Here is a 22,500-nt window from a genome sequence, read left to right as displayed (position 1 = left end):
ATATATATATATATATATATATATATATATATATATATATATATATATATATATATACATACATACATATGAAGACTAGGAGTTGCCGTAGTTGGGTGGAGGTAGATGGAAGTAGATGTTACTTAAGCCTGATAACGGTAGATAAAGGTAGAAATTACTTAAGCTGGGTGAAGCTAAAGATGAAAGTTACTTAAGCAAAGTGAAAAGATATACTGAAGTTCGTGCACTTAAGCTGGACTAAGTTGGATGAAGAGAAAAATAAGTTAAAGTAAGGGAAAATAGATAAAGACACCAGTGAAGATAGTAGTTACTTAAGCAAAGACACAAGTGAAGATAGTAGTTACTTAAGCAAAGACTCAAGTGAAGAAGTGAAGATAGTAGTTACTTAAGCAAAGACTCAAGTGAAGAAGTGAAGATAGTAGTTACTTAAGCTAGGTGAAGATTGCTTATCAAGTTAAGAGATATAAATAAGATACATAACTGAAGAACCAACCCTATAAAGATACACCTGAAGATAAAAAGATAGACACAATGTGATAACATGACCATGTAAAGATAGCCTTAAAAGAAAGCAATGACAATAGATATCTACGATAAGGGATGGCATTGAAGTTTATTCAGACATGATAACAAGTCTGTAACATGAGAGAGAGAGAGAGAGAGAGAGAGAGAGAGAGAGAGAGAGAGAGAGAGAGAGAGAGAGAGAGAGAGAGGAATACTTTATGATAAAAAACTGGTAATCTCTCTCTCTCTCTCTTCCATTACCATCCCCAACCCCACACCCCCAAAAACAGCCTTCTTCCCCCCTTTCTCTCTTTCTCTCTCCCCCATTACCATCCCCAAACCCCCACCCCAAGAACAACCTTATTCCCCCCTCCCCCCCCTCTCTCTCCCCCCATTACCATCCCAACACCCCCCCAACCTTCTCTTCCCCCCCAACACCCCCCTTCTCCTCTCTTTCTCTCTCCCCCCCCGCCCCCTGCCCCCCCCCCCCTTCTATTTCAGGTCACTTTGATCTCCTTTGAACAAGGTTTAAGAGCCACTTACCCACGCCGGGCAGTCCACTCCTCGCACACCACCTCCAAACCCCCCCCTCCCAACCAACCCCTTCAACTACCCCCTCCCTCCCTCCCTCCCCCTCACTCGTATACCCCCTCCCCCCTCCAGGCTCTTTTTTTCCTCTCTCTCTCTCTCTCTCTCTCTCTCTCTCTTCCTTGTTAATGATCTATACTCTGTAGTTTCTTTGATGTTTTTCTTTGATATGTTTCGGAGAAAAATGGGATGCGAGCAAATATATTTTTCTCGTAGTTCAATATACACACATATATACATACGTATATACATTCATCATCTATCAGTATTTTCTTTAGGCAGTTATATTGGGGTGAAAGAGGCTGTGATGTGGGAGGGATGAATTAAGTGTATCAATTAAATTAAGTGTATTAATAAATAATACTGTATCTCTATGCATATACATACATTACATGAGTATACATATACATAATGTATATACATGTCTCATCATTTATATATATATATACTATCATCATGCAACTCAAGGGTGATTTTATGGGGCGTCTGAAGCAAGTTGCGCTCCAAGCAGGAGCAGGGAAAGTGATGAATTCATTTCGTGCGAAGAAGTTCCACGACGAGACAGGACTCCTTTCCATCCACTTGTAGGCGAAGTCCGGTAACACCCTCTCTCTCTCTCTCTCTCTCTCTCTCTCTCAGTCTCTCTCTAACTCTCTCTCTAACTCTCTCTCTCTCTCTCTCTCTCTCTCTCTCTCCTCATCCACAACATCATCCATTACAACGTAACACGACATCGCTTCATTCCAATACACAGTTTATATCAACCCATCTACGTTATCACTAAGGAATATAATTCATTTACTTGAAACCTATAACAGAAAAAGCGTTTTTTTTTTTCTTTTGTGTACATAAAGTGCATGGGCGTATGTAGAGGCAGCGCTAATTGGCTGGTTGCGAGTCCATACTGAAAGCAAGCCAGTGACTGGTTGATAGTTTGCGTTACTTGAGCGTCACTGATTGGCTGAGAGCTCACACAGAACCGCGCCAGTTATTGGCTGAAGAATCGCCAGCGCGCGCGCGCGAGAAGCGAGCGTGTGTGTGTGTGTGTGTGTGTTAGTCACTACAGGGGTAACGAAATATATATAAATTATAAACATAATGATAGAAAGGTGAAAAAATGCTAAAAGAAAAAAAAAAGGCCCAAAAATAGAACAAAAGGTTTTACCTTCGTAAACGGCCAGTAACAAGCATTATCATCTGAGAAGCTTTTTAAATAATGTCCTCTCCCCACAACATCTAACTGTCTTCTCCCCACAACATCTAACTGTCCTCTCCCCACAACATCTAACTGTCCTCTCCTCACAACATCTAACTGTCCTCTCCTCACAACATCTAATTGTCCTCTCCCCACAACATCTAATTGTCCTCTCCTCACAACATCTAATTAAGTGTTCACGTCATGTGTTAACAACCATGATTACCTATCACGACCTACCATTCTCCCGGGAGTGGAGGTCAACAGGTCTCGTTCAATTAGGACCAAACAAGCAGTTATAATATGCAGGTGAAAATGGCGTGTATGTCAACACTACCACATCATACCAACATCCCCAGTGACTTGTTCTAATATTTCTTTTTGAGAACACACAGACACAGAACCACACAGACACACACTCACACACACACACACACACAGGCAGACACACACACCGACACACAGACACAGAACCACACAGACACACACATACACACACACACACACAGGGGTGGCCATTGCTATCACTGCACAACCCGCGTGTCCATCTCTCTGTGGCTGTCGGATCCAACAAGCTGTTTAATCCCCTTGCCTTCCAGCCACACTTCTCTAAAAGCCTAAATACATACACACACCCACACACACACATACACAGACACACACACAGACACACACACACAGACACAGACACACACATGGACAATCCCCGGCGCCTGAAGTGAACTGGCTTTGTGCATTGTTAATCTTCGCCTTAATGGGTAACGGGTCTGTCCACTCTTTGCAGGACGGGATAAGGGGATTTAGTCTTCGAATCAACACACACAGGCGTCTCTCTCTCTCTCTCTCTCTCTCTCTCTCTCTCTCTCTCTCTCTCTCTCTCTCTCTCTCTCTCTCTCTCTTTCTTTTCTGAATACGAAGCTCGCGGGGCCATGCAAGCCATGCCAAGCCCCATGGCCCCCCTCCCCTCCCTCCTTCCTCCCCCTGGAGGCCATGTGTGTGTGGGGTGGTTTGACGTCGTCGTCGTGGTCATGAATTCGAAGGGGGTGGGGTGTGGGGGGGTGGGGGTGGTTATGGGGTTATAGAGAAAATGAGGGCGATGGTTGTTCTCTCTGCCTGTATCATCAGGAGGGGGTCAGGTCAGGGGTCGAGACGTGATAATACTGAAAAGTGGTATACTGTCGTGTTAGACGGGTCGCACTGTCGTGTTCAAAGATCGTGCCGTCGTGTTCAAGGGTCGTACCGTCGTGTTCAAGGGTCGTACCGTCGTGCTCAACGATCGTACCGTCGTGCTTAAGGATCGTACAGTAGTGCTCAAGGATCGCACCGTCGTGCTCAAGGATCGTCCCGTCGTGTTCAAGGATCACACCGTCGTGCTCAGGGGTCGTACCGTCGTCGTGCTCAAGGGTCGTACCGTCGAGTTCAAGGATCGTACCGTCGTGTTCAAGGATCGTACCGTCGTGTTCAAGGATGCCAAAGAATAGATATATATATATATACCAAAACGTTAAACCTACCATGAGCACCTACAACATATATCTATAGATACTCTCGCCCTATTTCTCAAACTCCTTTCACTTAGGTGACGGAAACATGGACTCACCAGCCCAGGAAGGATCCAATCCTACGGAGGACACGCGTGTAAATGACGGTATCCTACATATATTTCGAGACTCTATCCTACCGTATCCCAAGGTCCTAATTCAACTACTTCCACCATGTATCCTTAGGAAGAGATGCAGGATTACATACAGGAAGATATCCTACGTTCGAGCGTATCTAGGACTCTTATATGTCAAGTCCTGCTATCCTAAGATAGGATACCATAGCTGATGTAAAGGACTTTGTTAAGTGCTCTGAAAACCCTATGCCAAAAACATTACAATCCTTACATGGTATTACACATGTGTATATCACCTACAGACTTGTTCTTTGCTAACATAGGCTTCACTGAGATGCTATATTTAAATGTTACATTAATGCCTACGTCATAACATGTTTTCTTGAGCTTTCTTAAACGTTTATTGTAGGAAAGAACAATCGCATGTTTACCAAATGGCGTCCTAGTTACGTCTCTTCGTTGCATATCAACTGACTTGTTATATTTCTCTCTTCTATCTCCCCTGATGATGTGATTATTACACGAAAGTGCACCTGGGAACTTATCGTGTTTCATTCTCACCGTGGACTCATAGGAATATACTTGATCACGCGCAAAATTGTGATCCTTTCCAATATATACATACACACACACACACACACACATATATATATATATATATATATATATATATATATATATATATATATATATATATATATATATATATATATATATATAAAAGCACTTACGAAGATCTGAAAGCCGTATGAATAGAGTGAGAAACGTAAACACTTATAAGCACTTTTTCCTGGGTGTGTGTGTGTGTTTTTCCCCCGTGTTGTGTGGGAGAGTAAAAAAGTGGTATCCAACACAAGCATCAGTCAAGGACCTTAGAGGCTTTGAAAAGCCTGTAGACAAGATCATTAACGACCGAGGTGGTGTGCCAAAGTGAGCGATCAGACATGCAAAAATATACACGGGAGGAAGAGATGAGTATATAAGAAAATATACACGGGAGGATGAGATGAGTATGTAAGAAAATATACACGGGAGGAAGAGATAAGTATACAAGAAAATAGATCAATTATATTTAGTATAGAGCAGAAACACAGAAGACCTGCATATATTACTAGAATGTAGAGATAAAAACCCTCATATAAAAATGGTTTACAAATCAGATGTCTATTTCTACCTATATCCTCATACATCAGAAGCCACAGAAAACAAATCTTAATACAAAATTAAACTCCTTTTAAGTATATCGATAAAAAAAATTTAATTACTTTTCGAAGACGTATACTAGAACTGAATTGCGATTTGACGCAACAGTACGATCACACCACTGCGAAAACAGATTTAAATACGTAGGAGTGGAAGAACTGAGGAAGCAGGTTGTGGCAAGAGACTTTAAGGATGTAGAATCATCCACTACATAGGAAAGGTGGGTGACGGAGTGGTAATACAACATGTACAGCGGAGTATTGTAGTGGCTACACTAGTACAGTCAAATACAATACTTCGATTAGGAATTATACAACTGGAGGAAACTGTATAATAAAGTCATAAACTAAAAAAAAATTGAAAATTAAAAAAAAAAATTATATGGGAGTTACGAAAAAAAAATTACTTATAAAAATAACAAGGAACATTTGGAATGGTGGAATTGTTGTAAACACTGAACAGTTGGAATGTCGGAACATCTAAACACACAGTGAACATTAAGAACAGTGGAACTGCTGATCACAATGAACATTTGGAACACCGGAACATCTTGTTATAGTGAACACCTGAAAAAAAAGTGATGTGATAACTTATATAATTAACGAGACGCTTAATGAGCTGTAATGATGACGATGTTGTCATTAAATGACATATAAACACTTGCTTACAAGCTTGAACACACCTTCTACGAACTGAAATAGGCAACTACAAGCACGTAGTTATTAAACCAACGCTATGGCACGCTGTACAGATATTACAGTACAAATAGGAAGAAATGGGTAAATCCCATCCACACACACACACACACACACCCACACACACACACACACACACACACACCCACATACACAGACACACACATCCACCCACCCACACACACATACACACATACAGACACACACCCACACAAACACACACACACACACACACACACACACACACAGACACACACCCACACACACACACACACACAGACACACCCCTACACACACATACACACATACACAAGCACGCACGCACACACGCACACACACAGACCCCCCCCCCCCCCACCCACACACACACAAGCACGCGCAAGCACCAAAGCAGTAAACGGATCCCGACGACTTACAGGAAGCGGAACATATTTAGCCAAACAATAGAAATAAAAAATGCCACATATCCGACTTTGATGATGATGATCACCCACCCAACACGACACGAATCTTTCGGCGACTCAAACAGAATACGTTCCGTTTGCTTTGGTTGTGGGGTGGAGGAGGAGGGGGAAGGGAGGAGGTGAGGGAGGGAGGGAGGGGGTGAGAGAGAGAGAGAGAGAGAGAGAGAGAGAGAGAGAGAGAGAGAGAGAGAGAGAGAGAGAGAGAGAGTACATGTGTGTGTGTCACGAATTCCATGACATTAGCGCGGGGCAATAACGACAACAAATAGTACTCTTTTGCTTTGACTAATAAGAAACAAGAGAGCTTTGTATTGCAAATGGAGACTTTTGTAAAAAAAAAAAAAAAAAAAAAAAAAAAAAAAAAAAAAAAACGCCCTTGAGGATGAAAGGGAATTTAAATATCTCGATTTTTATATTGTTATTTGTAAGATAACTTAAGTGCAAGTTGCTTAGAAATACTATATGTTTGGTGTAGCCGGTCGTATGAAAGTATGGTGAAAACGCTTGGCAGTTCTTTCTAAGAATATATCAAATATAGCGTTGGTGACCTTTAATTACGGGTCAAGGGTCGCACCGTCGTGCTCCAGGGTCGTATCCGTCGTGTTCAAGGGTTGTACCGTAATGGTCAAGGGTCGTATCGTACCGTCGTGCTCCAGGGTCGTACCGTCGTGCTCCAGGGTCGTACCGTCGTGCTCAAGGTCGAACCCGTCATGCTCAGGTCCGTAACGTACGCGTCATGCTCAAGGGTCGTATCGTACCGTCTTGCTCAAGGGTCGTATCGTTACCGTCAGTGCTCAAGGGGTTCGTATCCGTCGTGCTCCAAAGGGTCGTTCCGTCGTGTCTAGGGTTGTACCGTAATGGTCAAGGGTCGTATCGTAGGTCGTGCTCAAGGGTCGTACCGTCGTGCTCAAGGGGTCGTACCGTCGTGGCGAAGGAAGGGTGGGGGAAAGGGTACGACCCTTGAGCACGACGGTACGACCCTTGAGCACGACGGTACGACCCTTGAGCACGACGGTACGACCCTTGAGCACGACGGTACGACCCTTGAGCACGACGGTACGACCCTTGAGCACGACGGTACGACCCTTGAGCACGACGGTACGACCCTTGAGCACGACGGTACGACCCTTGAGCACGACGGTACGACCCTTGAGCACGACGGTACGACCCTTGAGCACGACGGTACGACCCTTGAGCACGACGGTACGACCCTTGAGCACGACGGTACGACCCTTGAGCACGACGGTACGACCCTTGAGCACGACGGTACGACCCTTGAGCACGACGGTACGACCCTTGAGCACGACGGTACGACCCTTGAGCACGACGGTACGACCCTTGAGCACGACGGTACGACCCTTGAGCACGACGGTACGACCCTTGAGCACGACGGTACGACCCTTGAGCACGACGGTACGACCCTTGAGCACGACGGTACGACCCTTGAGCACGACGGTACGACCCTTGAGCACGACGGTACGACCCTTGAGCACGACGGTACGACCCTTGAGCACGACGGTACGACCCTTGAGCACGACGGTACGACCCTTGAGCACGACGGTACGACCCTTGAGCACGACGGTACGACCCTTGAGCACGACGGTACGACCCTTGAGCACGACGGTACGACCCTTGAGCACGACGGTACGACCCTTGAGCACGACGGTACGACCCTTGAGCACGACGGTACGACCCTTGAGCACGACGGTACGACCCTTGAGCACGACGGTACGACCCTTGAGCACGACGGTACGACCCTTGAGCACGACGGTACGACCCTTGAGCACGACGGTACGACCCTTGAGCACGACGGTACGACCCTTGAGCACGACGGTACGACCCTTGAGCACGACGGTACGACCCTTGAGCACGACGGTACGACCCTTGAGCACGACGGTACGACCCTTGAGCACGACGGTACGACCCTTGAGCACGACGGTACGACCCTTGAGCACGACGGTACGACCCTTGAGCACGACGGTACGACCCTTGAGCACGACGGTACGACCCTTGAGCACGACGGTACGACCCTTGAGCACGACGGTACGACCCTTGAGCACGACGGTACGACCCTTGAGCACGACGGTACGACCCTTGAGCACGACGGTACGACCCTTGAGCACGACGGTACGACCCTTGAGCACGACGGTACGACCCTTGAGCACGACGGTACGACCCTTGAGCACGACGGTACGACCCTTGAGCACGACGGTACGACCCTTGAGCACGACGGTACGACCCTTGAGCACGACGGTACGACCCTTGAGCACGACGGTACGACCCTTGAGCACGACGGTACGACCCTTGAGCACGACGGTACGACCCTTGAGCACGACGGTACGACCCTTGAGCACGACGGTACGACCCTTGAGCACGACGGTACGACCCTTGAGCACGACGGTACGACCCTTGAGCACGACGGTACGACCCTTGAGCACGACGGTACGACCCTTGAGCACGACGGTACGACCCTTGAGCACGACGGTACGACCCTTGAGCACGACGGTACGACCCTTGAGCACGACGGTACGACCCTTGAGCACGACGGTACGACCCTTGAGCACGACGGTACGACCCTTGAGCACGACGGTACGACCCTTGAGCACGACGGTACGACCCTTGAGCACGACGGTACGACCCTTGAGCACGACGGTACGACCCTTGAGCACGACGGTACGACCCTTGAGCACGACGGTACGACCCTTGAGCACGACGGTACGACCCTTGAGCACGACGGTACGACCCTTGAGCACGACGGTACGACCCTTGAGCACGACGGTACGACCCTTGAGCACGACGGTACGACCCTTGAGCACGACGGTACGACCCTTGAGCACGACGGTACGACCCTTGAGCACGACGGTACGACCCTTGAGCACGACGGTACGACCCTTGAGCACGACGGTACGACCCTTGAGCACGACGGTACGACCCTTGAGCACGACGGTACGACCCTTGAGCACGACGGTACGACCCTTGAGCACGACGGTACGACCCTTGAGCACGACGGTCCGACCCTTGAGGACGACGGTACGACCCTTGAGCACGACGGTTCGACCCTTGAGCACGACGGTACGACCCTTGAGCACGACGGTACGACCCTTGAGCACGACGGTCCGACGCTTGAGCACGACTGTACGACCTCTGAACACGACGGTACAACCCTTGAGCACGACGGTGCGACCCTTGAGCACGACGGTACGATCCTTGATTACGACGGTACGACCCTTGATCACGACGGTACGACCCTTGAGCACGATGTTACCACCCTTGAACACGACAGTACGACCCTTGATCACGACGGTTCGACCCGTGAGCACGATGATACAACCTTTGAACACGACGGTACAACCCTTAAGCAAGATGTTACGACCCTTGAGCACGACGGTACGACCCTTGAGCTCGACGGCCTTTGAACACGACAATAAAACCTTTATACGTACGATAGCCTGACCACACACACACACACACACACAGGTACGTATACAAACCCTTCCATCTTTCTCTTCCATTACGAACTTTCCCTTTTCCTCCGTCCAACTGTCCCATCTCTTCTTCATCTCGTCTACCCATCCGAATGAAAAAGTGAGTGAGAGAGAGAGAGAGAGAGAGAGAGAGAGAGAGAGAGAGAGAGAGAGAGAGAGAGAGAGAGAGAGAGAGAGAGAGAGAGAGAGGCTATCTATTTCGTCCGAGAGCACCAATTATGGTTTGGTTACCTTGTACAAAACATGTGGATTCTCCAGCCTTGGAACACATCAAAGAACAGCGCGGAAGGGAAAAACCAACTTGGTATCCGATGATATCAAGGGGTTTATTTTAAGATGAAACATATATATAAAACATGCGAAGGTTTAAAATATAAACACCACGCTACCCAACCACCCAGCCCACACCCTCACCACCTCCCTCCCCCCCACACACAGCGTACAGCGTTTGATGGTACCTAAGATGAAAAGTTCTGGGATCAAAGCTCGGGAGAGAGAGAGAGAGAGAGAGAGAGAGAGAGAGAGAGAGAGAGAGAGAGAGAGAAGAGAGAAAGAGAGAGAGTTACATAGATACACAGACCACACACGGACCCAAGGTCCGAGCGAGGCTGTCTGGCCTTAACACTACTTGTGGGTGAGAGAGAGAGAGAGAGAGAGAGAGAGAGAGAGAGAGAGAGAGAGAGAGAGAGAGAGAGAGAGAGAGAGAGAGATTGTGTGTGATAGATAGATAGACAGATAAAGATATATATATATATATATATATATATATATATATATATATATATATATATATATATATAGATAGATAGATAGATAGATAGATAGAGAGAGAGAGAGAGAGAGAGAGAGAGAGAGAGAGAGAGAGAGAGAGAGAGAGAGAGAGAGAGAGAGAGTGTGTGTGTGTGTGTTTCGATAAGAAAAAAAAAATCAACAAATTAATGTGTACTCTACTAAGTTCTCCTTTAAGGTAATATATATACCTGGGGTAGATTTCGTAGATATTCTACCCACGAAGCTTGGAGCTGTGCTTAAGCTGGTGGGATGGGTCACTGGTCGACCAAGCTTTTGTGGGGTGCTTGCCGACCACCTCAATATCTATGTCTATGTAAACACCACAGCCTGACTGGTACGCCACATTTTCTATATGTGGACAATCACATGTTTACCAAATGGCGTCCTAGCTTCGTCTCTTCGATGTATATCAACTGACTGTTATATTTCTCTCTTGTGTCTAACCTGATGATGTGATTATTACACGAAAGTGCACTTGGGAAATTTTCGTGTTTCATTTTCCCCGTGGACTCATAGGAATATATATATATATATATATATATATATATATATATATATATATATATATATATATATATATATATATATATATATTTATTTATTTATTTATTTATTCATCCAGGGCTTTCTCAAATGTCACCACATCACGCAATGGCGGTTTATATTAACACTGCCTAATAATTCACAATGCCTGTAACACTGTACAAATTATTAATAATCACATTAATGAAACGAACGAACGAAAAAAAATAAAACAAATATACTACATAGAAAAAAAAGTCACAAACCAAACGTTTCGATTTAAATTCAAGGTCAATTATCATGATCATAATCCAATTAACTTTATCGACTCACACGTTCTTGGCGCCTTCATCCCGCCACAACACAGCATTTTCCAGCCGGAATATTACCTGTAGAAAACGTGAAGTGCTGGATGAGCAGGTTAGTCGCCGATAATGAGGGGTGGTTTAGAGAGAGAGAGAGAGAGAGAGAGAGAGAGAGAGAGAGAGAGAGAGAGAGAGAGAGAGAGAGAGAGAGATCCACACACACCCACTTTTTCCAGCAAAATTTGATTAAGTCACCCCTTTACATTGGAGCCGCCGAGGGGCATAAAAAACGGAGGCGAGGTCCATACTAGAGAAAACTCGCCCTTTGATGTGTGTATTAACGAAAAGGAAAAATATTTACTATAAATAAATAAATAAATAAATATAATATATATATATATATATATATATATATATATATATATATATATATATATATATATACACACACACACACACACACTACATGAAAGAAGTTCAGTATCTCAATAATGCTTTCTCAATAATCCTAAGGTAAAGAAAAAGTAAAATGATAAAAAAGAAATCGAACCTTTAAACTAAAAAAAAAAAAATGCACTGTGGATTTGGAGCTACAGCTAAACACGCGTAGAAAACGGAGCGGGTGTTAAAGTCTATTTTCATTAACAAGTCTGTCTCTCACTTAACTTTCCTTATTATGTCTTTCATCATAATGATCAGTGTGTTAAGACTTAAATATTCCACTTCCTAACACTTTGGTCGTGTTAGAACTTAACACAGACATCATATATAACTATTTTGATGATCATAATTCTGTGCTGTGTTTAGTAATGGTATAATCCACATTTTTAAAACTATACTTGCTATTTACTGCTTTCTTGTACCTAGCGTCCATCATGAAAATTATCATTATCATAATTATCATTATTACACTTAATTGCTTCTCCTGTAATCTTACCAGAACAAATGAACAATGGTCTCATTTGCATACACATACACTCGCAAGCTGTCCTATTATTATTATTATTTTTATCATTATCATTATTATTATTATTATTATTATTATCATTATTATTATTATTATTATTATTATCATTATCATAATAGCGTCAATTTTTCTTCCTTGATAATCATCTTGTTATTAATGTATAAGATTACACACACACACACACACACACACACATATATATATATATATATATATATATATATATATATATATATATATATATATATATATATATATATATATCGTTATTTACGTTTATCTAATTTATCAGCTTTTGTTTATTTGTCAAAAGTTCTTTTAGTTTTGTGTTTGATCACGAACCCCCCTTTACGACTCTCATCTCGTTTTCTATCTTCAAATCCCTTTCGCACGACCTTAAGACATTTCAAAGCGTGACCTTTGACCTGAGCGTTAAGACACAGGTCATGGACCAAGCCATCGTAACTAAGGATCGCACTGTAATCCCCCAAGGACTGTACCATCGTGCTCAAAGGTCATATTCCCGTGCACAATAGAGTGAATCCATTACCATGATAATCAACACAGTATAACATATGTCTCGAATTATATGCGTAAGCTAATGATGAAATCTCCTTGAGTAGCCTAAATCACGTCTAATTATGCATTTTAAGTCTATCAACATTTTTAACTAATGGAACGTAACATATATGTGGTAAGTCACTTTATCGCACCAACACTGCACGGATGGGCGGCAAGCGCATTAAAAGTATGGCAAAAAATGGACCGTATCAACACCAACACATGTGACACGTTTTTCATAGCACAACTAATTATTTCCTTCAGATAAAAATAAATGAAAGGTAATTATACTACTACTACTACTACTACTATTGCTACTACTACTACTACTACTATTGCTACTACTACTACTGTTACTACTACTACTACTACCAGTTATTGCTACTACTACTACCACTACTACTATAACAATATGTTTCATTAACAGTGACCTTTGAATATAAAGCTTAAACATATATCTTTTTGCCATATTCTATGATTTAACTTCTATTGTTCATTATCCTTAAAGATAATAATTCATTCAAGGCGTATATATATATATATATATATATATATATATATATATATATATATATATATATATATATATATATATATATATGTATATATATATATATATATATATATATATATATATATATATATATATATATATATATATATATATATATATATATATAATTCAAGTGATAACATTTACAACTCTAAAGCATTAGCTAATCAAATGACGTGTACAAATCTGTGTAATATGCTATTTATAATTACCAATTTATACTGTAATGGGGAAGATTTTCTTTTTCTTAATTCGTGAGGTCCCGCTTTTGTTTTCTTTTTTTCTGAACCATCTTTTACAAAAATTGAACATTCGACGAGGATGGGATTCGAACCCACGCACGGAGACCGTATTGGATTAGCAGTCCAACGCCTTAACCACTCGGCCACCTCGTCACACACTGTACTGATAAATACATAGACGTCTATACATAGACGAATATGTATGAACACACGTATAACCTTAACTTGATTATACATACGGCTAGTTTAGAACTCGCCTCCTCCTCCCACCCCCTAGTGTATATATAACCTGTAACTTTCTATCTTTTTTACAATTTTCTGTAAATAACCCACCTAATAGCCATTCTCATTTACAGAGGTAAATCATCAGGGTTTTTTTTTACGGCCCTGTCAATCCTTAATAAAACACTATGTCCTAAAATATTCACAAAATTCCTCATGATTCCCATGGTATGGTCTGAAAGATTTCATAATATAATATAATGTAATATTAATGTAATGCCAATGTAATGTAATATACCAATGTCATATTAATGTTTGTATGTTTGTTGTACGAAGAGACGACATGAGCGACTGAATGTCCGCATCGAAACAATCTAAGGTGCATAAAGATTTGGACACCGTTGCCTAACTACCCATTTCCTCAAATTAGCCCCGAGGGAAGGATGAACAGCTGGGTTGACTGTGGACCAACAGTCGCGGCCAAGATCAGAACCCATGTGAGGCAGAACGGAACACTGTGGTAAATTACCACCACATATTGTCAAAGTAAAGATCATTATTATTTTTGAATAAGATCTGACAAATACTTTACTAACATCAATTATCATTTACGCATATAAATCAATTTATCTTAAATAATTCCGTTTCTCTTTTTTTCATTTCAGGTTTGAACCTCACCTCCTCCACGCAGTGGCCTGTTTTGAGCTAAAGAGATTAAACTGTTTTCCAAATATACTTTCCAAATCAGTATGGTGGGTGGGTGGGGAGGAGCCTTCTGCTGTACTGTCCTGTCTCCATCTATTGTGGTGGGTGGGGAGGAGCCTTCTGCTGTACTGTCCTGTCTCCATCTATAGTGGTGGGTGGTGGAGGAGGAGCCTTCTGCTGTACTGTCCTGTCTCCATCTATAGTGGTGGGTGGTGGAGGAGGAGCCTTCTGCTGTCCTGTACTGTCTCCATCTATAGTGGTGGGTGGGGAGGAGCCTTCTGCTGTACTGTCCTGTCTCCATCTATTGTGGTGGGTGGTGGAGGAGGAGCCTTCTGCTGTACTGTCCTGTCTCCATCTATAGTGGTGGGTGGTGGAGGAGGAGCCTTCTGCTGTACTGTACTGTCTCCATCTATAGTGGTGGGTGGGGAGGAGCCTTCTGCTGTCCTGTACTGTCTCCATCTATAGTGGTGGGTGGGGAGGAGCCTTCTGCTGTACTGTCCTGTCTCCATCTATAGTGGTGGGTGGTGGGAAGGAGGAGCCTTCTGCTGTACTGTCCTGTCTCCATCTATAGTGGTGGGTGGGGAGGAGCCTTCTGCTGTACTATACTATCTCTATAGAGATAACGTATCTCTTGTTATCACTACTATCTTCCAGCAGATAACCTCGTTGTGGACAACTGCTATGTATTCTGTACCACCCTTACGTGGACAACACCACGCATGTGTCCAGTCTAAAGACAAAATTAAATCTTATATCTTGTCTGTCTGTCTCTGTCTCTCTCTCTCTGACGCCATGATCACCCCCTGTTCTGTTTAAATCTCCATTCATGCATATTCTTTCCTATCGTTAATAATCTCCCCCCCCTCTCTAACCCCACCCCCCCTACCCAACCCTCCCTCCCTCCCTACCTATTTAGCTCACACCTTCCGTTTTCTTTCGACACCCAACCCCACCTCACGGTATCTACACGAGCTCTTTCTTTCTTAAACGGTCGTTTGCCTTGATAAACACGTTCTCAATCTCGCCTCCCTACCTCTTACCTATTGACACCCTCCCTTAAACCTCACCCTTAACTCTTATCTTACCTTAAACTTAACCCTCTCTATTGTAACACCATACCATCTCGCTTGGGGTCTGTGTGGTCTGTGTATTTACATCGCTCTTACCAACCATGCCTTACACCTTACTCTCCCTTGACCTGAGTCCACACGTCTCCACCCTTTTACCTACACCAGTCACAGCCAAGGTAATCCTCCCTTATCATCTTCTCCCTGACACTCTCCCTTAGCTCCACACTGCCCCCTCTCTCTTCCCATCCCTCTCTCTTTGACACACTCTCACTCTCCTTCCCCCCCCCCTCTCTCTCCCTAAGCTCCCCACCTCTCTCTCTCTCTCTCTCTTACACACACACACACACACACACACACACACACACACACGGAAAGACATATGATACATACACATCTATGTATGTGTGTGTGTGTGTGTGTGTGTGTGTAATATTTACAGACCACACGCCTAGCCCATCTCTCTCTCTCTCTCTCTCTCTCTCTCTCTCTCTCTCTCTCTCTCTCTCTCTCACCTCCCCTCCCCCCTAGCCAGCCACCTACACGTTCATTACTAATCTATCTTAACACGATGGTGTCGGGCCCCTCCAGCAAGACCTCTCCCCTTTGAACCCTCAAGCCCCTCTCCATCTGGGAGAGTGACTCCCAGCCTCTCTCTCTCTCTCTCTCTCTCCCCACTCCCTCCCACCCCCCTACTCCCCTCTCCCAAGTAAAGTGTGAGGCGTCGACAGCACATTCAAAGAACCTGAAAGGCGACTTTGAAGTTCGGGAAGGTGTGAACTTGAGTACCTTCCACAGTAAGGGAGAGGGAGGGAGAGGAGAGGGAGAGGAGGAGGAAGGGGAGGGGGGGGTAACCTCCCTCCTCCCCAACACCCTGGACACCCCCCCCCCCTCTGAAAAGCGCCACTGGTTATATCTTTTCTTCTTTTCTTCTTTTTTTTTTCTAATTGGGGGAAAAAAATAGAGAGGGAGCGTCACCCACGGTGTTGGGGAGATGAGGGGGAATGAATGGGAAGGGAGGAAGAGAGAGGGGCTCTTGAGAGAGAGAGAGAGAGAGAGAGAGAGAGAGAGAGAGAGAGAGAGAGAGAGGTGGGCTAGGCGTGTGGTCTGTAAATATCACACACACACACACACACATACATAGATGTGTATGTATCATATGTCTTTACGTGTGTGTGTGTGTGTGTGTGTGTGTGTGTGTGTGTGTGTAAGAGAGAGAGAGAGAGAGAGAGAGAGAGAGAGAGAGAGAGAGAGAGAGAGAGAGAGAGAGAGAGAGAGAGAGAGAGAGAGAGAGTTACAGCATACTTCACCCTGTTATCACACACACACACAAATGAAAAAGAAACTCTTAATCAATGACCAGGTACATCCAGGTTTTGATGACACAGATTCCACACACGCACACACACACACACACCTCAACTGTTGGTATAAGGTCCTATCCCTAATATTAGAATTGGCAGTGGATCCTACTTAGCGAACAGTCCCTGCTTAACTCCTTAACCACGACGGTACGACCCTTGAGCACGACGGTGCGACCCCTTGAACACGATGGTACGACCCTTGAACACGACGGTACGACCCTTGTGCACGACGGTACGACCCTTGAGCACGACGGTACGATCCTTGAGCACGACGGTGCGACCCATGAGCACGACGGTACGACCCCTTGAGCACGACGGTACGATCCTTGAGCACGACGGTACGACCCTTGAGCACGACGGTACGACCCCTTGAGCACGACGGTACGACACTTGAGCACGACGGTACGATCCTTGAGCGAGACGATACGACCCCTTGAGCACGACGGCAATACCCTTTGTTGTGACACCTTGGATTTGATAGCCTTATGTTTGCCCTTAAACCTTAATGCTCTCTCTCTCTCTCTCTCTCTCTCTCTCTCTCTCTCTCTCTCTCTCTCTCTGAGGGCGGTGCACGTGACAAAGCCCCATAAAAAGAAAAACATGTTGCGATATTCGTCTTATTCCTTCACATATCTCGTTTTCCTTCTTTCCATAATTCTGCCTTTAGCCTCATTCATGACTTCAGTTTCGTCTCTTCTAATTATCATTATCCTCCCCTCCCCTCCGCCCCACAACTTTCCCCCCCCCCACCTCCCTTTTTCATCCCTTAACCTGTCCACGTCTTTACCAGTTCCCCTTAACATCCTTAACCCGCGTATCCTACCAAGAATCCTACCCTAAAAGATTCCTTTAGGATTGCCACACCCTATTTATATAGACAGCATCCTCCCATACCTTTAATCCTACCAAGTCCTTAAATTCGTATTTCACTAAAATTCACCTTAAAAAAACCTAAATACCGAAGCACACAAAAATATTGTATATTCTAAATGAAATATCCTTAAATTCCTAATCAATACAAAATCGGACTAAAATGCGTAATTACTTAAAATCACACAAAAAAGCTAAATACTACGAAAAATCCTTAAAATCCTAAAAAAAACTAAATACAAAGAAAAATCCTTAAAATCCTAAAATTCACCGAAGATTTCCGAACACAGCAAAACTCTAAGTGTAATACTTAAATCACCTTAAATTTTTTTGGGGCTCCCAGCAACTCTTTAAATTTAAAGAGATGTCTTCATACCTAAATATTAGTCCCTTTCCCTAAAATATAAAAAAACACCTAAAGTCGAAAGCCACTGCGTCTTTAGGGGGAGTGGGGTGGTTGGTCCTTTTAGGGAGGTGAAGCAAGGGGAGAAGAGGAGGAGGAGGAAGGGGAGGGGAGGTGAGGGGAAGTGTAAGTAGTAGTACCAGTGGGTGGGGAGAGGGGAGATTCAAGGGTGAGGGGTGGGGAGGGGAGGGAGGAGGAGGAGAAAGACTTTTGATCTATTTTTCATGATGGTACAGTAGGAGGGGGGGGGGTGAGGGGGGAGTGAGAGGCAAAGAGCATATTAACACCCAGTTAGTTAGTTTGTGTGTTTTGTGGGGTGTGTGTGTGTGTGTGTGTGTGTGTGTACGTGTATGTACGTGCGTGTGTGTATGTGTGATGTTACAATAATGACAGTGGAGAATATTAAGGCTCAGTCCAATGTTCTTAACGCTACCTCGCTAACGCGGGAAATGGCGAATACACATGAAAATGAAAATAATAATAATAATAATAATAATAATAATATAATAATAATAATAATAATAATATAATAATAATAATAATAATAATAATAATAATAATAATAATATAATAATAATAATAATAATAATAATAATATAATAATAATAATAATAATATAATAATAATAATAATAATAATAATAATATAATAATAATAATAATAATAATATAATAATAATAATAATAATAATAATAATAATAATAATATAATAATAATAATAATAATAATAATAATATAATAATAATAATAAAAAATATCCCTGAAGATAGGGGTGAAAGAATACTTCCACGTATTCCCTGCGTGTCGTAGAAGGCGGACTAAAAGGGGAGGGAGCGGGTGGCTGGAAATCCTCCCCTCTCGTTTTCAATTTTCCAAAAGAAGGAACAAAGAAGGGGGCCAAGTGAAGACATTCCCTATAAGGCTCAGTCCAATGTTCTTAACGCTACCTCGCTAACGCGGGAAATGGCGAATACACATGAAAATGAAAATAATAATAATAATATAATAATAATAATAATAATAATAATAATAATATAATAATAATAATAATAATATAATAATAATAATATAATAATAATAATAATATAATAATAATAATAATAATATAATAATAATAATATAATAATAATAATAATAATATAATAATAATAATAATAATAAAAAATATCCCTGAAGATAGGGGTGAAAAGAATATTCCCACGTATTCCCTGCGTGTCGTAGAAGGCGACTAAAAGGGGAGGGAGCGGGTGGCTGGAAATCCTCCCCTCTCGTTTTCAATTTTCCAAAAGAAGGAACAAAGAAGGGGGCCAATGAAAGACATTCCTATAAGGCTCAGTCCAATGTTCTTAACGCTACCTCGCTAACGCGGGAAATGGCGAATACACATGAAAATGAAAATAATAATAATAATAATAATAATAATATAATAATAATAATAATAATAATAATATAATAATAATAATAATAATATAATAATAATAATAATAATAATAATATAATAATAATAATAATATAATAATAATAATAATAATAATAATAATAATAATAATATAATAATAATAATATAATAATAATAATATAATAATAATAATATAATAATAATAATATAATAATAATAATAATAATATAATAATAATAATATAATAATAATAATATAATAATAATAATATAATAATAATAATAATAATAATATAATAATAATAATAAAAAATATCCCTGAAGATAGGGGTGAAAAGAATATTCCCACGTATTCCCTGCGTGTCGTAGAAGGCGACTAAAAGGGGAGGGAGCGGGTGGCTGGAAATCCTCCCCTCTCGTTTTCAATTTTCCAAAAGAAGGAACAAAGAAGGGGGCCAATGAAAGACATTCCTATAAGGCTCAGTCCAATGTTCTTAACGCTACCTCGCTAACGCGGGAAATGGCGAATACACATGAAAATGAAAATAATAATAATAATAATAATAATAATAATATAATAATAATAATAATATAATAATAATAATAATAATATAATAATAATAATATAATAATAATAATAATATAATAATAATAATATAATAATAATAATAATAATAATAATAATAATAATAATAATATAATAATAATAATATAATAATAATAATATAATAATAATAATAATAAAAAATATCCCTGAAGATAGGGGTGAAAGAATACTTCCACGTATTCCCTGCGTGTCGTAGAAGGCGACTAAAAGGGGAGGGAGCGGGTGGCTGGAAATCCTCCCCTCTCGTTTTCAATTTTCCAAAAGAAGGAACAAAGAAGGGGGCCAATGAAAGACATTCCTATAAGGCTCAGTCCAATGTTCTTAACGCTACCTCGCTAACGCGGGAAATGGCGAATACACATGAAAATGAAAATAATAATAATAATATAATAATAATAATATAATAATAATAATATAATAATAATAATAATAATAATAATAATATAATAATAATAATAATAATAATAATAATATAATAATAATAATAATAATAATAATAATAATAATAATAATAATAATAATAATAATAATAATATAATAATAATAATATAATAATAATAATAATAATAATAATAATATAATAATAATAATATAATAATAATAATAATAATAATAATAATAATAATAATAATAATAATATAATAATAATAATAATAATATAATAATAATAATAATAATAATATAATAATAATAATAATAATAATAATAATAATAATAATAATATAATAATAATAATAATAATAATATAATAATAATAATAATATAATAATAATAATATAATAATAATAATAATAATAATAAAAAAAAAAATATCCCTGAAGATAGGGGAGAAAGAATACTTCCCACGTATTCCCTGCGTGTCGTAGAAGGCGACTAAAAGGGGAGGGAGCGGGTGGCTGGAAATCCTCCCCTCTCGTTTTCAATTTTCCAAAAGAAGGAACAAAGAAGGGGGCCAAGTGAAGACATTCCCTATAAGGCTCAGTCCAATGTTCTTAACGCTACCTCGCTAACGCGGGAAATGGCGAATACACATGAAAATGAAAATAATAATAATAATAATAATAATAATAATAATAATAATAAGTCGGCCATGACTAGGGCGAGATAATCATCTTGATAATTTGTTTCTTTGCGCTAACGAGTTTATTCTCCTGCATGGCCGTTAGTTCTTTAACTGTGAATTACTACGGTCTAATTACCCAAGATCACTGCTAATTAAATGTTTATTAGCTCCTCGCCTCCTAAAACCCGTCCGCATACGATAACCAGATGGCTGTAATTCGCCCAATTCAAACAGAATTATTTCTAAATGTGGCTACGCAATTGCAGTGTTGATGGTAATTACTGCCCCCACACCCCCATCCTACCCACCCACCCTTCTAACTAACTCACCTCCCAACTCTTTCTCCCCCCCACACCCCCGCCCGCCCTCAGTCTTAACAGATGCACCCGTGTTTTAGAAAGGGGTGAGAGAGAGAGAGAGAGAGAGAGAGAGAGAGAGAGAGAGAGAGTAAACTACGAGGCGTCGCCCGCCCGGGGCTGAGGCTATGGTACTCACCGCAAATAAAGAAGAAAATGGGAGACAAAAAAATCAAAAAACAAAAAACGAGAAAACGAAGTCTTTCTGACACACACACACCCCATCTTCCTAAATGGTTAGGTTCCATGCCAATCATAACACAACTACATATATATATATATATATATATATATATATATATATATATATATTTTTTTTTTTTTTTTTTTTTTTTTTTTTTTTATACTTTGTCGCTGTCTCCCGCGTTTGCGAGGTAGCGCAAGGAAACAGACGAAAGAAATGGCCCAACCCCCCCCCCCCATACACATGTACATACACACGTCCACACACGCAAATATACATACCTACACAGCTTTCCATGGTTTACCCCAGACGCTTCACATGCCTTGATTCACTCCACTGACAGCACGTCAACCCCTGTATACCACATCACTCCAATTCACTCTATTCCTTGCCCTCCTTTCACCCTCCTGCATGTTCAGGCCCCGATCACACAAAATCTTTTTCACTCCATCTTTCCACCTCCAATTTGGTCTCCCTCTTCTCCTCGTTCCCTCCACCTCCGACACATATATCCTCTTGGTCAATCTTTCCTCACTCATTCTCTCCATGTGCCCAAACCATTTCAAA

At 41.5% G+C, this 22,500-nt stretch overlaps 1 long non-coding RNA gene and 1 other non-coding gene across 7 annotated transcripts in view; both read right to left on the bottom strand.

The window, feature by feature from the left end:
* Positions 1-22,500, bottom strand: part of LOC139751866 (uncharacterized) — a 288,051-nt gene that overhangs the window by 142,461 nt on the left and 123,090 nt on the right. The window lies entirely within an intron of this gene.
* Positions 13,766-13,847, bottom strand: TRNAS-GCU (transfer RNA serine (anticodon GCU)). The gene has a single exon. It is a non-coding gene; the product is annotated as a tRNA-Ser (tRNA).

This window comes from Panulirus ornatus, chromosome 12 (assembly GCF_036320965.1).
Source record: "Panulirus ornatus isolate Po-2019 chromosome 12, ASM3632096v1, whole genome shotgun sequence".
In the NCBI taxonomy this organism is placed as follows: Eukaryota; Metazoa; Arthropoda; class Malacostraca; order Decapoda; family Palinuridae; genus Panulirus; species Panulirus ornatus.
This window is presented reverse-complemented; position numbering and strand designations above follow the sequence as displayed.